Source organism: Pleurodeles waltl, chromosome 12, assembly GCF_031143425.1.
Source record: "Pleurodeles waltl isolate 20211129_DDA chromosome 12, aPleWal1.hap1.20221129, whole genome shotgun sequence".
Classification (NCBI taxonomy): domain Eukaryota; kingdom Metazoa; phylum Chordata; class Amphibia; order Caudata; family Salamandridae; genus Pleurodeles; species Pleurodeles waltl.
In genome coordinates, this window is record NC_090451.1 from 169,512,451 (window position 1) to 169,530,793 (window position 18,343).

At 41.6% G+C, this 18,343-nt stretch overlaps 1 protein-coding gene across 2 annotated transcripts in view; it reads left to right on the forward strand.

Annotated features, from left to right (window-relative positions):
• Nucleotides 1-18,343, forward strand: part of LOC138268325 (DNA topoisomerase I, mitochondrial-like) — a 1,149,155-nt gene that overhangs the window by 103,462 nt on the left and 1,027,350 nt on the right. The window lies entirely within an intron of this gene.

Consider the following 18,343-nt stretch of genomic DNA (forward strand, 5'->3'; position numbering starts at 1 on the left):
GAAAGTTTTTTTTTTTTTTTTGTTTTGTTTCCTTATCTGATCAATCTAAGGACTCGGACTCGGTTGAAGAGATCCCACTAACAGATATTGACTTAGAATGCAGCTCTTCAGACAGTATTTGGGCATCAAATAAACTGACTTGTAGAAGGAAATCCATTGAGCGGCTTAGTACCGGGGGTAACCTGGGGACAAGGCCTAGGAGGGTGCAGCCAAATGATCAAGACGGTGTAGGCGAACTTCACTGGGACTATACTGCCACCCAGCAGGCATTTTTGAAGATTGACAGCTCTAGTGATATCCCAACAGGCTCCATTATGGGGATTTCAGAACAGGCCGAGGCCCCCTCGCTGGAACTTTGTGTACCATGGTGCGGTAACTATCATGAACAGACTCAGAAAGAGAGCAGGAAGGCGAAAATTGCAAATAGACACCTCCAGTTGTCTATTAAAAAAGTGGTAAAATCTTGTCAGGACATAAGTATCCGTATTGCCTCAATGGAGACTCGCACTGAGGCGCTGGAGACAGAGGTTAAGGCCACAGCTGCACAAACGGCTACACAGGGACAGCAGATCTCGGATATTCAGTGGAAACTTGAGGATGCAGAAAACTGTCAGCGGCGGAATAATTTCTGGATTTTGGGCATAGCCGAGGGCCTAGAGGGGCAGGATTCCAGGTCCTACATAGTGTCATTTTTTAAGAAAGCCTTTCCAGACCTTTTTGAATGGAACTGGGAGACAGAGATTCAGAGAGCAGATTGATTTCCACTGTTTAAGAAAAAACAAACTTCAGATGCCAGTAGAGGACAGAACTACCCAAGGAACATTATCTATTTTGGCAACTTTCTACTGCGGCAAATAGTAGTTGAAAAAACCCGACCCAATTTAAAGATAAATGTAGAAGGGGTAACTTTCTCTTCAAGACCAGACTTTGCACAAGCCACAGTAGAGAGACGGTGGCGTTTGAGGCAGCCGATTGCACCATTTCAGGAGGTAGGGGCAGAAGCATATCTGCTGAGCCCCGCACGTTTAAAAATTATCTACAAATCAACTACGCAGACTTTTTTTATCGGAAATAAAAGCAGGGGAATATGTGCAGCAATTAAGAGGCAGCAAAAATTAAGGTGTGGGTGATTAGGGGGAACGGTGGGCTGTGCACTCATCGAATTAAGTTTATTTTTTCCTAAAAGCCTGCAGCTTTGGTGTGGTTTGTGCCCCTCTGTTTTTTCTCTCCTTCTATTGTGGGTGCTATAGGGGGCAGGTGGGAGTTGCCGTGGTGGTGAAAAATGTTTATTCGATTTTTCTTAATGAACGGGTGGGGCTGGTGGGGTGGACGACTTCATCTTACAGGCCCAGGGGCCTGGCGATCCTATTTGTAGGGTTTTGGGTGGGAGGGTGGGATAGGGAAGGGAGGGCATGTTTTGGGGGGTCGTTTGGGATTAATCAGGGAAGGGGGTGGTGGCAGAGGGTGTAAAAGGACACACAGTAGGAAGGATGGTGATAATGGTAACAATGTGAGGGGTGCCTTTAATGCAGATTTGGAAAAGATTAGCTGGCCGGCCCAGGGAAGGTATGTGAGATGAAAGGTAAAAGAATGGGTCAGGAAAGTGAAATGCGTATAGCTACAGTAAATGTCTGCGGGCTCAATGATGGTAAAAAGCATCAGCTGGTAGGGGAAGTCTTTAAGGCCGATATTATTTGCATGCAGGAGACCCATATTGTAGGCGCGCGAAAGCACTTAATGGAACTTCCTGGATGGAAGCTAGTGGCATGTACAAATCAGAATACTACTACCAGAAGGGTGGCCATACTCACACGAATTATGTCTTTAGTGGTTCGAATACAGTTTATGGATAATTCAGGCAGGGTGGTTTTGCTGGAATGCTCTGCTAGAGGGTCCAAGTTCACAATATGTTCAGTCTACGGATCAAATGTGGATGATCTGGAAATTTGGGACTTAATTTGAACTTGTATCCTGGGCAACCCTGGTTGTAATATGTGGGGACCTGAATATACACTTGGATAATGAAACCCCCATTCAAGAACAGACAGTGTATCAGGGCAGAAAAAATAACGTTTTTTTTGGTCCTTCAGACATTAGTAGCAAATTATGGCCTGATCGATGCTTGGCAGATGTGCAGGCCGCAGGATCCAGGCTATACCTTTTTCTCTTGTCCACATAAGTCAGTCAGTCCGGCTGGATTACTTTTTCAGATCAGCATCGTTGCAAAGGGGATTAAGGGTTGAGAGAGATCCCAGAATTATATCGGATCATAACCTGCTGGTTTTGGTGGTGGAGTTAAGGACAGAAGGGCCCAGTGTACGTACAAAAAATAAGTCTGGATCCTGGAGTTCTTCGAGATAAATCGGGGTTCTGCCCCTTGCCATATAGTATGGGATACATTTAAAGCGGCAGTTAGAGGAGAAACATTGAGGTATGCAGTCAGAAAAGAGAGAACGCGTACTGAACAATTAAAGTTAATACAGATAAAGTGGAGTGCCGCTGAACATCGACTAGGGGAGGTGATGCCGAGTAAGGGAGAGACTTCAGACATTTTATATGAATTAACCGCTATAAAAGCGGAGGCCATAAAGTTTTTTGTGGAAAAGGCAGCTGCTAAATTCCTGGCTCATCGGCAGGAATGCTATGAATATAGCGGGGAAGTTGGCAAGTAGCTGGCCTTAAAAATAAGGCAGAAGCAGATCTATGGTAGTATTAGCATTCTGGAGAATGAAGAAGGGCAGTTAGTTAATAGTGGCCCAGAAATTCTAGAAGTATTTAGACGGTTCTATCAAAAACTATACTCGCAAGAAGGGCAACCCCAGGAGGAGGAAATGCTTTTTAATATGGGGAATACTCCATTGGGACAGCGACAGGATGTAGATAAGAGCGAATTGGAAGCTCCTCTGACAGCCAAGGAACTTGGTATAGCAATTAGCGTTCTGGCAAGTGGTAAAGCAACCGGGGTAGATCAGATTCCAGTTGAGTTTTATAAGAGCTTTTTTTTTAGAATAACGAAAGGAATTATTTAGCTTATTCCTTGAAATACAGTCCGGGTCTCCCCAACCGACGACATGGGAAGAGGCTAAGATAATAGTTTTTTTTAAAAAGGATAAAGAGCCGCATCTACCTGGCTCATGCAGTTCGATTTCTTTGATCAACAGTGACGCCAAAATCTATGCTAAGATATTGGCTAACCGATTAAGCTCAGTGATTTATAATCTTGTATCTCTGTGGCAGCATGGGTTTATTCCAGGAAAAGGCACTGCTGATCATATAAGATGTTATCACACTGTTGGATGTCAGGGCCGTGGCTAAGCTTCCAATGGCAGTTATACTGCTTGACGCAGAAAAAGCATTTGATCGGGTCCACTGGCCCTTCCTATGGACAGTCTTGCGCAAGAATAACATTGTCCCTGGCTTTACTAAGGCGATTCAGCAGCTTTCTCATATCCCTATTGCCACCTTGCAAATAGCTGGGCTAAAATCAGCTCCTATTATTATTCAGAGAGGTACACGGCAGGGTTGTCCGTGTTCACCGTTTTTGTTCGCCCTATATATCGATAATTTGATAAGGAAACTGCTTAACAATAATCAGATTAGCCCAGTGGTATCGATAGGGGGCAGTACAAAAATACTTGCCTATGCAGACGATATTGCGGTTGTTACAACTGACCCCACGACTACTTTACAGGAAATATAACAGGAGGCTGCACGGTTTGGAAAGGTGTCCGATTACTTATTGAATAAAACTAAGTGTCAAATATTAGTTAATGGTTGGGCAGCTTCTGAGGATGAGTGTATAGGAGTTAAGCTGATGGCTAACCTTGATGAGTTAGTAGAAATAAATCTGGCCCCGGTTTTAACTAAGGCTAAGAAGGACCTGTACCGTATCAATAACCTGCATCTATCACTTATGGGACGTTGCAACATGATTAAAATGACTTTTCTACCTAAGGTGCTCTACTTTTTTAGAACCATACCATTAGAAATTGGACAGGAATGGTTTAAATTAATGGAAGGGTTGACCAGTAATTTTATATCGTTTTTTAACGCTTCCAAGAGAGAAAGGAGGATGGGCACTCCTCAATTTCAAATTATACTACCTGGTGTCTGTGTTACAATATGCAGACACTATATGTTATGGATAGATCCATGCAAGATACCATTCCCTCAATCTATACACTAATTTTGGGTAAGAAGGCAGACGCAGTCTTCCTACGGATCATGGAACCTAGCTACTACAACAAGGTTAAATTCAAAATGATCAACTCCGCCTTCAAGGTTTGGGCGCAGGTTAAGCGCAAGATAGGGATGGGGGCGGGTCTGCTATTACACACCGCTTTAGAGTACACCAATGTTTCCGGAAATTTTTAAAGATCATTACTGCATAGGATGGGCCAGCCGTGATATTCAGAAAGTGGGGGACTTTTTTCTTGCGGGAGGTCCTATTAAGACATTTGAGGATTTAAGTGTAGAGTTTGCCTTGGACAGAAGGGATTTTTTTCAAATTTTTACAGATCAGGAATTTTTTACTAACTACCTTTTAAAAATAATCCATGCGGGGGTAAGATTAAGCTGATGGAGGTTGTGTGTAAACCCATAGGTTGTACTATTAAGAATTTGTACCCACTCCTCCTAGATTCATTACAGGATGATGTAGCACTGCTTGTTAAGAAGTGGGAATTGCGGGTAGGCACTAAAGAGTCTGCAGTGTTCGACTCTATAGAAATGGGTCAGAATGTCTTACTGTCGGCCGGCCCGCAAGCCCACCATTATATGGTTTTGTATAATTTATATTATACACAGGCCAAGATTACCAGTTGGGGAAAAAGTGTGGGTAATACCTGCCCGCGATGTGGAAGCTTGGAGGCAGATCTTTGCCATATATTTTTTAACTGTGTGAAATTATCAAGATTGATTTACGAAATATCTGAATTCTTGAAGAAAGTTATGAAACAGGATGCTAATTTAACACCTCAACTGGTGGTGTTGGGGGTTGATGATTCTGTTTGCAAGAACCGATCAAGATATTTTCTGCTTGTGGCAATGTCTGTATTACTTGGATGTGTAGCATCTGATTGGCGGGTATCAGACCCTCCGTCTTGGAGTCAATGGATTACGCGGCTCCTATCTGTATATCATCTGGAATACAGTTTATATAATATGAAGGGTGCCGCAGCTAGGAAAAAAGGCTCCAAAATTTGAGCACCACTTTTCTCATGGCTCCAGGGCCCTGAGAGCAGACTGATTAAAAAAAATGAATGTTTTTATTCTGTATATGATGATGGTAATATTTGATATCTGAGATTTATGTATGAATTATGACACCCTCTTTATGATGAATTTTGTTTACTGCTGTGTGTCCAATTAAAAAAACAAAAAAAATGAATTAGAGGGCATTTTTCAAAATGACGTATTTCTTACACACTGTTTTACATTTGGAAGGTGCAATTGCAGAGGAAGAGAATTGGTAATTGCATTTCTTCTACTATTATGTGTTCACCCAAGTCTCCCAATACCAATGATATCTTAATTGTGTTGGTAGGCCTAGTGCCCTTGAATGGAAATGGCCCAAAATGCAATGTGGACACTTCACGTTTTTCCACTGAAAACTGACAACTTTTGTTTGCAACGTTCCTAGCTGTGGATTTTGGGCCCTAACTCAGCAGGCACCTAGCAACCCTGTAAACATTTATTTTTATTTTAAACTAGACACCTAGGGGAATCTAGGAAGGGGTGATCTGTGTGGTTCTCACCAGGTTCGGTCACCCAGAATCCCTTGCAAATCTCAATTTTTCTAAGAAAAACACATTGTTCTCTCATTTCTGTGATGGAAAGTTCTGAAATCTGAGGGGAGCCCCAAATTTCCTCCCAGTCAGTGTTCCCCTCGGTCTCCTGATAGAAATGATACCTCACTTGTGTGGGTGGGCCAAGTGCCTGTGACAGGGAAGGGCCAAAAAAGTGTAGATTGAGGGGGAACCAAAGCGAGTCCAAAAGGGCATTTTTTAAATATGTTTTTAGTCTGACTCTGCTTTGGGCATCCACACAAGTGAGGTATCATTTTTATTGGGAAACCGATGGGAAAGCTGGTTGGTAGGACATTTGTGGTTTATTTCTGTTTATGGAAGAATATGGTGAAGAAATGCAAGGACATTTTTTTTGTGTCACATTTGGAGGTTAGCAGGGCATTGAAGTTGAAGGACACTTGTTGGGATCCACAACAGGAACAGCACCCTGAACCACTTTGGATGTCTAATTTTTTACCTAACTGGAGTTGGTAGATTTTCCTCTAGTCAGGAAGCTAGCACACTACCAAGTCTCAAGTCTGGTGTCCCAAACACTCAAATTGTGCGAAACAACACCCTTGGATTTTGGTTCAAACCCCTCACCCACCAACCTAGTTGTTGGCATGCTTCATCATTAGGGTCCCACCCGAGACATCTAGCATGTCAGGGGAGAGCTTGGACGTCTGATTTCAGCAAAGCGGGTTTGTTTCAGGAGTTGAATTCTCAACTGAGAGGAGAAGGGAATAAAATTGTCTTGTAGGTACCCAACAATAGGGTGTGTTTTTAATCGTGGTAACTTTGGACAAAGGTTAAAAACAGTGATTGTTTTCATCGTTTCAGTGTCTGGGACACCACAGAAGTAAGGGACGTGGTAGCATACTCGCTTCTTGTGGTTGTTGATAGAAATTTGGGAAGCAACCTCTCCTCTCACTCTTTATTGGTACACACACATCATGGTTGTATTTGTCCCGAGGGTGAGTTAAGGTTCAGAACGTAAAATGTTATTAATGAGAGATTTCACAAAAATGAAATGCACTGTTAATAATTCAAAGGTCAAAAGACTGAACCAATGACTCGCAGCCCCTGAGCTGTAAAGACCCAACAAGGGACCATCCACTTTACAGGCCATTCACACACCTTTTTTACATGTGAGACACATCTTTCAGGTGCCCACATGCCTGACATAGCAATCACAACAGTTGACAGAGTTTGTGGACTGGTGTTTGGCTAGAAGTGTTTGTAGTTACCACCAGCAAGTCAATACTCGCACACTGCCAGCCAAGGGCCAGTTCTCTTACACCACCATCACCCTTTTTTTTTTTTTTTTTCTTTTTTAACAAAAAAAAAAAACACAAACCAATTGTAAGTAAAAACAAAACTGCAAAGAGTTCTAACTAAATAAATCACACTAATGTCAACTGTGAAACTGAACAAAAAAATATAAACATGCAGCTCACTTTTATGCTCACGGTTGCTTCCCAAAGACTTTCTTTATTTTTTAATTTATTTTTTATACCTGTGGTGCAATCCTAACGTGGGTATACAAAGCCCAGGTTTAGGTCACTCTGGGAAGTGCATACAACTCTCCTTCCGCATACCTCTTCACATATAGAGACTAGAGGGGTCATTACGAGTTCAGCGGACGGTTTTTACCATCTGCCGAACGTCCAACAGGGAGGTTGCTGCCACACAGGCTACCTTCCTGCTGGCCCCATTAAGACCTCCGTTTCCGCCCACCAGCCTAGTGGGAAACAGGCTACAGCATTGTCTCTGGCTCGAAATTGAGCCTGCGGCAATGCTGTAGCCCGCAGGGTGCACCAGCACCCTCTCAATGTAGTCGGTGAACATTGTGATAGTGCTGGACGAGGGGGGCCTGCACTGCCCATGCCAAGTGCACGGGCAGTCCAGGGGCTCCCTACACCTGTTCTCCGCAAGCCATTTCCTGGTGGTTTACCGCCATTAAAAGGCTGGTGGAGAATGAGGTCGGAATCCCCATGGCAGTGCCGCTTGCAAGCAATAGTGTCCACATAGATAACCTCAATACTGTTGAGCAATTGCTCAGGGAATTTTTCAACATATAAATGATGACCTTTTATTAAAAATTCCTCTAACAAGCTCCTACACAAAATTCTCACTAGCTCCTAAAGGAGACGGACAACCAGAGGGGTCAATAGTGGAATCCCTATCAGTATATATCCAGAAATTCTAGACCTATCCTGTACTACTCTGACAGCATATTCATCTTCATTCCATGAGGTGCATTCTTACTAGGAATGTATGTTCCTAAAAAACAAGTAGCTCTTGAACAGGACCGAATACACGTCCATAGCGGTTTCTTTTCCTCCTGGAACATAGATCTCATGAAAATCGATTCACAAAGTGATCAAGGACAGCCTGAATCTTAAAAAGACTGTCACAATCTTGGTGATCTTGAGGCAATGCTGCAGCATTATCAACAAAATGCAGCAACCGAAGCGGAAGCAAATACCAATTGCGACTCATGGTTGCAGGAAGTATGGCCTTTGCTATCAAGGGACTGTTGGACCAATGTGAAGACAGTGGCAGATTCCTTATCTAGCTCATCATAGAAATTAAACTCTAGAACTTCAACTCATCCAGATTTATGGGAATCCACTGGGTAGCTCTAGATTGGGGCTTAAGTCTGGAACTGTTCACCATACAAATTAGTCTGTTGAACACCTGTCGTCTTACACTTTTCATGAATAGAAGCAATAAAACTCTCCTGGAGTGCATACGAATCAATTGTTTTGCAATTGTTGGTGTTGGATATATATATATATATATATATATATATATATATATATATATATAGCGCTAATGTTTATATTTTAGCATATTGATATTTTTACAGTAGATATTTAGAACTACAACCCTTTGGGTGTTTATGTAGGGGTGTGTGTTCCAATGTAGGTAAGTGTACCTATGGACAGACACCTAATGTAACACAAACAATAGCCTTCTGATGTGGATAATTGCTGATGATTCCGGGTGTATATGTGAGCTTCTGCATATATAGGTACGCGTAATTTGTGCCTGGATTATGGGCCGTTTTAGTGAAATGTGTGCTTTGTTAATTTGAATGTGGTATGTCAACGTGTGGTTTATTTTCTGAGGCAATGTGGAAAGTCGCATGCGTGTTATTCTAATGCAGGGGTATAGTGTGCTTTACTCCTTAGGACAATGTTTCATATGATATGACACCATTGGGCATTCTGGAAACTGGTATCCTGACAGTATCTGACTTGATGAGCAGCTATGTTTTCTCATTTGTAAGCCTTTATAACCTGCTTGTAAAGAGAAGCTAATTGGCAGCCTGGTCCTTGGGCTACATCAACTTTATGCCCTAAGCAGCAATTTTCTATTACTCTTGACTGGGACAGCCTTCGTATGGAACACGGCTGAAATAGCTGAGAGTCACTCCTGGCACACTGAACTGCCCTGGCCATTTTGGAGCAGCACCACTGGTGCCCTGTGCAATATGGACCTATTTGAGCATCACCCCTGAAAAGAATGGCACATTGAGCATAGTTTATTATCTCTAACTTGAAATATTTAGCTCGTAACATCATCTTAGGCTGCATCTCGAATGTCTGAGCAATGTGGCAATATTTATTGGAATGATCCTGACATAAAAGGGCAGCACTTCATAAGGTAATGGGTAATGGTGCCAGATCTAATAACGTTCTATACTGTGTGTTTTTGTTGTTGTGTTTTTTTTTTTTTTTTAATTTTTTTTTTTAAGAAGCAGGACAATATGTAAACACCGGGTGGATTCTGTGAAAAACATTTTTGACAGTGAGATCCCCACGATGCAGTTATTTTAAGCTAAATCGATCCTATCCTAACCTTTATATTAATCGGTTCTGGTAAACTCGCATCGTTACAAATACAATTGCGTTGTGTTCTACAGCCAAAGTTTTGCAGTTTAGATTATTTGTTAAAATAAACCTCCTTCACAAGGTAATTAAATATTTGAAACGAATTAAACGTTGGCAGCAAAAATAACTTCAACAGCCATAATAACTTCAACAGCCATGAATACCTTGAAGATTTAGTTGTATTGTTAGAGATCCGGAAAGGTGCCTGTTTTACAAGTAATTTAAACATCTTGGGTTCTGTCAAATGAGGAAAACAGCTAAGTAATCATGTTATAAAAGCATGCATAATAAGAGACGTGCTGTTTTGGGTGATTTTGTATGATGCATATGGCTCTAACAGATGAATTATTATGTTGCATTTAAAACGATTTTCATTAGAGATGTAGAAGCGTGCTTTATGTAGTTTTGTATATCATTTTTTCCAGAGGCGCCATTTTATTTTTCCCTTGGCTGCTATATATTTTAATCAGTTACCACATTTTTCAAAGCAATAGCTTATTTGTTTCTATTATTATGATTATCCTACTTCCAGTTTGTGGTGGAAACCATGGGTGACATAGGAAAGCTATAGATTTCTGGGAGGTAACAACATCCCAACTTTAGCAAGGGCCCATGAGTAAATCCCTTAAGGTTTTCCAAAAGAAACTAACTGCTGAAATAAGGAAAGATTGAAGTAAGTAGGGAATAAAAGCCATTTGTGACAAAGCTTTTGTCTGTAATTTGTCATGATGGCCCAATTCATAAAAGCGATATACAGTTACGTGCTCTAGACCCTTATGGCTGTGAAGATATATGTGGAGTTTCTAGTTTCTCCAAGAACCCAAGGTACCCAGAGCCAACAAATGAGCTGTACTGTATAATGGATTTTCATTGTGCACAGACTATAGACCAATTTATATGGTGAAATATGTGGAGTGAAAAATGGGTATCTAGGAAACCAATATATATTTTTGAAATGGGCGCAAGATGTGGAGTTAGGGGCAGTTTTTTTTGTGGGTACATATACTAGCATATGATTTTAGATGACATTTCTCAAAATGTCTTCCGAACACACTGGCTTACATTTGGATGGCAAAAAAAGCAACAAAATGTGATTGGTTCTAACAAATATTCTAATATTCTATACTCACATCTCTTCTGATTTACAAAATGGTACTTCACTTGCGTGAGTAGCCAGACTGTACAGGACAGGCAATGGCCCAAAACACAACATGGGCACATCACATTTTTCTATTCAAAACGAGCCCCTTTTTTGGCAAAGTGTGTAGCTGTGGACTTTGGGCCCCTGGATATTAACCAGAACCTAGAGAAAGTAGAATTTTTGAAAACTAGACATCTGGCGGAATCCAGGTTGGGGTGACTGCCATGGCTCTCACGTGGTGTTTTTCTTTTTTTTTTTTTGTTTTTTTTTTGTTGTTTTTTTTCTTTCCCCAGAATTCTTTCCAAACCACAAAACTTGACTTAAAAATATATTTTCCTCACATTTATGTGATGGAAAGCTCTGGAATCTATTGAGCCACAAACATCCTTCAATCCAGTATTTCCCCAAGTCTTCTGATTGAAGTGGTACCTCACTTGTTTGGGTAGGCCTCCTGCCCGCAACAGGAAACGGCTTAACATCCAACATGGGTACTTCACATTTTTCCACTCAAAACTGACCCTTTTTTCAATGTGGTTAGCTGTGGATTGTGGGTCCTAACTCGGCCATAACATAGGGAAACCTAGCAAACCTGCACCAGTGTTTGAGGACTGGAAAACTATGGGAGTCGAGGGGTGCATGACTTCCATGGCTGTCACTAGTTAATTTAACATAGAGGCCCTTGCAAATGTCAAACCTTGGTGGGAAAAAACACATGTTTCTGTGACAAAGTTCTGGAATCTAGGGAGCCATAAATTTCCTACCACCCTGAGTTTCCACATGACCCTGAGAAGAACAATACCTCAGTTGTTTGGGTGGGCCAAGAGTGCAACATAAAAGGCCCTAAAGGGCTACACTGATAGAAACAATGGAGGGGGGGGGGGGGGTCGGCTAGCTGAGGTATTTGCTACTGTGCTGTGGTGCTGCCCATGCAACTCTAAGAACCACAGAAATTTTGGAAAACTACCATCACACATTTGTCTTGCATTTTCCTCGCATTGTGTGGATTCCTGTTGACCTTGGTTAGATCCCTTCCTGTTGTGGACTCTAGGCCCAACAAAACAAGCAACTCAGCATTTTTATTGACACAAGTGGGATAATGCTGGGTGGTGGGATGCTTGATTTTGGGCAAATGTTGAGGTTTTACAGGGCACTGAGTAAGAAACCCTCATGGGATCCATGCAAGGCACACCACACTGGAGTCCCCTGGTTGTGTAGTTTTTGAAAATGTCTGTGGTTGCTAGGTTTCCATGGGTGGCAGCCGAGCAGGACTCCATATCCTGCAGCTTTCCCTATTGCTAATCTTTCCACATGGTGCTTTAGGGCCTTTTTGTGTCAAGAGCACTGGACACTGGCACAATCCATTGTTTTCCATAGCGAGCATGTGTTGTCAATGAAACATTCTCTGTTGGCACAAAATGTCTGCTGTGCATTTGTTGCTCTTTGGTAAACATTACTCATTACTTGCTGCCTGGCATTGCTCTTGCTACGTCTGGTCTTCAGGGTCTTGATCAGGAGAAGGAATACAATTTAAGAGTTCTACAAGCCCAGCTTACTCTCTGTAATTGGCACTCCTTGCCCTTCTCCCTAAGCTCAGCACCAACAAATGGGAGGCTGTTATGGGGGCAAGGGACTTGTGTCTAAAGGGGTCAAATAAAGCATTCTCACTTCTGTCAACTCTGGTGAATCAATGTTGATGACACCAAAATCAGAATACTACAGTTTTGAAGGTCCCAAACTATGGAATTCTAAAAACTGGGAACCAGAGCAAAGTATTGGTACACCTCTTTGTCAGTATCCATGTGTGCTTGCAGGATGTCAGAAAGTACCAGAACTGAGGCAAAGCAGGTGATAAAACATTTTTTAATAAAAGCTGTTGTCTTGCACATTGTATTATTTGATTTTTATAGTATTGGCTTGTGAGTGTGAGCCACTTAACGCTTTAGAGTTGTTCACAACATTTGTCTTTATTAAAACATATTTTCTATTCAGTTGTTTAAGGGCCCGATTTATGAGTTGTGTGGAGTGCGATTTCCACAGAAAATATCTGTGGCCAAACATTTTTTTTCTCTGTGTAGGAACAGAGCGTAATGCATAATAGTTATTCCAAGCTTCTATCAGTTCAGCCCCCTAATTCACAAACTCACCCTTTGAATCTACAAAACGGTCTGTTAATATGTGCCAGTGCCTAGAGACCATAAGAGAATCCCATTTATAGGAAACATGCTAAAATTACAGTGGGACCTTTCTTGAAATAGCCCTATGTTCGACCTCTAATGTTTCACTACTATACGAAATGCTCATACCACAAAGCCTTTGCTACACAGCTGAACTAGGGAAGAAGGAACAACCTGCTGATGCCTTAGAATGAACTGAAGCCTTGAATTCTGCTTTAATTTGTGCCCCAGTTTTAGAAGTGCTTTTAAAGGGTTAAACTAAACTGCTTGCAGTGGGTCCCTGGAAGATAAAGAGCAGACAATGGCCTCTTTCTGGAAACCATAGCTGGCCAATGCAAACTCGATGTTGGCTGTACTCTGGTGTTGTAGAGCTGTTTTAGTGATGTCTGTGGTGATGTTATTTCAGAAGTTGCTTGTGCCCTTTAGCCTAGTATCGTTTCATTTTATTCTTTTAGAATCTGCCACATTTGTGGTAGTGTTTTGTTTGTCTTTATTTTGTTGTCTCTTTCGCATAGAAAATAATTACATTTCTTAGCACAACATTCTTTCGATCTATGCTTTCTTCAGGGCTGCAGCAAAATAAGATTGTTAGCACAAACTGTACACTGCATCTCTTGCATTCACAGAAACGCACATTTTTATGTGGGGACATTTTCTGAGAACATCTGGTGGCTGCTTTTTTATTTTTTATTTTTTATTATAAAAACATTTCCCTGTCCTATGTACGTTAGAGGGAGGTTCCTGCCAGATGACCATTACTGCATACGGGCTGACTTCATTACAGCTGCTCGCTGAGACCACCGATTCTTTGCCCACATGGGGATATTGTTTCCCCATGTAGAAGATAACTGGCTTCTCGACTACTGTCATATTCTGGTATGGGGGATGTCTTTTCGGGGGGGGGGGGGGGAATTCCTAAGGGTGGATTAGGGCTTATCCTGCTGTTCTCTTAACATAGTTAAGGTGGGAATTATATATATCGTGCTTCGTGACAGTATGGTGGGACTTTTCCTGTTTCACTTTTCTTGTCACCATTTTGCTTCTAGTATACTTCATCATTCTAATTATTGCATTTCATGTTTTTATCTAAGACACAGCTGATTCAATAAATCTTATTGAATCATTTCCTGCCTCTGTTTCTCTTGGCATGTGTGAGACTAATGTGACTGAGAGAAAAGGATGAAATCTGACCCACCACAAATTTCCTGAGAAGTCACAATGTCACGTGCCCGGTTGCCACAAATCGGCCCTGCTCTTGGGCATAGGTGATGTGAAGCTGGCTTGTCAGAAAGGATTAGGCTGACAGTTGTCTCATGGTGTGGGATTGGACTCGGGTTCCCCACAATTTAGGTGATGCTGCTGCCAAAATCCAGCAGCCTCATTGGTACAGTGAGAGCCAACTCGACATATCGCTGCCAAGTTTTGGTCAGGCATCAATTTTTGGATCCTCCTGAGCATCGGTCTCACTACGTGCTGAAGGCACCTCATTACTATATACAGAGAAATCTGTGGGATTGAGTACTTCCCCACTAGATAGAGCGTACCTATACAATGCTGTAGGTTGTTAAAGTTGAACCTATAAAGGATCGATCCCCATTTGGTGTCCTTATCTCTGAACAGGTATATCTACCACAGCGAACCACCAAAGGGTGGTAATTGCAGTAAACATGCAACCTCCACTCGCTGCTAGCTAATGGCCTTACAGCCAGGGAAGGGGGGGGGGGAATCCTGTAACATTTGTAGTTGAAGCTCCTCCAGCCTATAGAACAGAAACATTTTATTCTTGAGTCAACTTTCCAGCCGTCAATGGGAACACTAATACACTTCGTCATTATACACCTGCTAATCTACCTAATCTATCTTTTCAAGACCATAACTGGCTTGATGTTGCCCTACCCAATACTACATGTTAGGTTAGGTCCTCTAAGCAATGTTGGTCACATATACTCTGCATCCTGATGAAGGCACCTTGGCGGTAGCTGAGGTTTACAGCTTAAACGTTTAATTTATAGCAATATATAGACTTAGTACAGTTTGTAATGCAAACATTGAATACCAACCCAGTACGAGCTGCCCCAGCTCAACCTCATGCAGTCACACAAGGCATTTGCCCTACGACTGTACATTTGATCATGGGTAAGGTACTCTCCAAATGGGAAGAAGTTAAATTTTGGTCAGCTCAAAAAATAAATAAGCTGGAAGCAGTATTTCCCCATACAGGACCTCAAGATAAACATAGAATTCTCACTATGTGCTTGCCATTCGGGATGATTCCTATAGTAGATAACTGCACTACCTGAGGCATGGTATTTACTATGCTGTACACTAATGCACACTTGCCAATCTTCCAGAAGTGTTAAAACAAAGTCTAAATGAATACGGGGCTTCCCTGGCCCTGGATTTGAGGATGCAATTAATGGGTGATTTTGACACTGTATCTTCAATAACATTAAATAATCTTAAAGGGGAAGCAGCACTAGCAGTGCGCATGAGACTCTGAGACTGTTCCAGTACAGGATCAAGAACGCGAGCTGCCAAAGATTATCGCGAGACCTATTCTAGTATTGGTCGGGATAGTCTGGGAGTCGGACCTAGTAAACCACAATTACAGGGAAAATCCAATAAGGATTCTACCAAACAAGCACCTGAGGGTTCTTAAAAAAAGGGAGAGTTTCCACATTCGTAGACCCCTCAAAACAGCTATAATCTTAATAGAGATAGTATTAAAAAAAACTAATAGCTATCCATATACTGATACACATCAATCTTGTTCCTTTCAGGACTCACTGGATAAATGCAGTGAGAGATTGGTGGTCTGTATAGCAAACAGAATACATGAAACTAAGAAAGGAGTCACAACTCCCATCTTAAGTTTCTGTGAGTAAAGGAGAGAAAATTCCCCCAACAAAAACCTACATTTAAAAAGAAAAAGGTGGCAGTCATTATTTTTTTTAATTTTTTTTTCTTCAATTAGAAATGCCACTCAGAATGAGAGCTTTACTGAAGAACAGGAAGTGGACACTGGCACTGCTAGACAGCGCAGCTGAGGTCACAATAGTTTGTCGGAATCTTCAAGAGCATCTGGAGTTGAAAGCAACTAACAACTTTTTACAAATCGAGACTGCAGACATGCACTTCTCCACACCCAATAGGATGTATAAACTAAAAATACAATTAGGAGTCATTGAGCGCACAATTGATTCTATCTTTTGGGATCACGTAACTACATTTATGATATTTTATTGGCTGAAAAAGATTGGCCACCAGAATTTCTGTAATCTCCCATATGGGAAGGAGGTAATTAAACCCTCTTTCTTGCCCCTTGTTCCAAGAGAATTCAGTGAGGCTATAGCCATTGATTGGGCGAAGGAGCAGGCACCCGCGTTATATTGCAGTTGCGTAGGTCAGATAAAGATTCTCCATGCCATATAATACCAATTAGACCCCAGCCTCAACCACAATATCCAATAAAGCATGAGGCTACAGCTACTGTGAGAGAACTCCTCATGCAATTAGAGTACCAGGGGCGTGATATTTCCCTGTGTCTCACCAATGAACATCCCATTGTTCCCCATAGCTAAACCAGACCATTCATGTATAATAGTCCGACTACAGACATTTAAATAGTTGCACACGCACATTTGCCATTCAAAATGCACACAGTACAGAACTTATTAACAATATAGTACACAAAAAATACAAAACAACCTTTGATATTGCCAACGGTTTTTCCTGCCAAAATAATATGTCTGAAAGTAGGGATTTAACACGTTTTAGCACTTTAGGCTCACAGAAAAGAATTGCTGACTCCCACAGGGGTACAATAACAGTCCAAGATTGTTTTCAGCTTGTTACTTCAATTTCACACAAAATTGACTTTGAGGCATTGTCCTAAGTAGATGATATCTACCATAAGGATTATGATCTTGCTCAACATATAAGACGTGTGAGCTGCACTGTTGTGGGATTTGCTGAATTAGACTGCAAATTTTATTTCAGAAAAACAAAAATAGCCTTCCTTAGTGTCCTATTTTTGGGATAAGAGTTAGCAGATGAAGGCCTAGTGCCCCAATTTTCAGACAAATGCGCACAATTGCAACCACCATACACCATCAAAAAGCTGTAATCATTGTTGGGCTTTTTAAACTTTGGATGAATTTACATTCCAGATTATGCACAATGCATTAAACCATTATATGGCTTAATACGTCCTGACTTTTCAAGCAAATATTGGACAGTCGAACAAACGTGCATTTCTAGAGTATTGCAACAAGACATTCGTGCAGCTAAACATTTACACACAAGACAACAAAATACATTTGGTCATCAGAGTAATTGCTGGTGCCATTGGTTTCACCTATGTACTGGTCAGTGAGGGTGATACCGTCCCTCTTGCATACAAATCACAGCTGAACAACGCTTTGCTCTCACAGAAAAAAATCTGACTGTTTTAGATGGCTGTCATTAAAGACAGACCTCTGGCCCAGGGGAAATGCATTATTTTTGTATCTCCGATCCCAGCCCTTGAGGCTGTCACAAAAGCCAGCGTTCCTAATGCCAAGGCACTACATTCACGTGGGATTCAATGGGCAATGTCTGATAGCTACAGATGTAGATTGTTTTTGACCCTAAATCACAAACTCAAGAATTTCTCCAGCATGAACAAGAATACCCAGTCCCAGCAAACACTTTACCCATTAGACCGTATCAAATAATTATGTACACTGATGGTTCAGCAGTCCCAGCACTAGGCACCAAACATCAATACTCTGCTGCCTGTGCCGTTGTGAGTGGCCACCATGAAAGATGGTGAATTCTATCCACAGCACACCTACATGCAGACCTTGGGGGATTGCTCTGCACTGCACAATTGGCAGAGCTCAAGGCTCTGTTGATGGCACTGGAACACATGAATACAGAACAGTTAACATGAATCATATGATTCTTACTACTGTTTCCAGTCCTTCAATGAATACCTGTTTTACTGGCACCAGAATGGGTTCAGAGTTTCAAAAGGAAACACCATCAAACACAGACTGCTCTCGGGGAAAATAGCAGATCTTAAAGAAATTCTACCCAATGTCCACGTAGTTCATACTTTGGGACACCAACATTTTGGAATACACGTTACAGGCAATACCTTGGCTGGTGAAGCAGCCAAGTCAGCAGTAGCTCAGGCTTCTGTTGATTCAACAACTCGTTCACAAATGAGGTTGGATGAAACATTGTCTGCTATGAAAGATTCAGCTGAATAAAGTTATTGCTAAAGTCATATCCTGCCAAATATTGCTACCGCATATCTAGCCTAAATACTGCCCTAGTAACAATACCAGGGATGGGTGA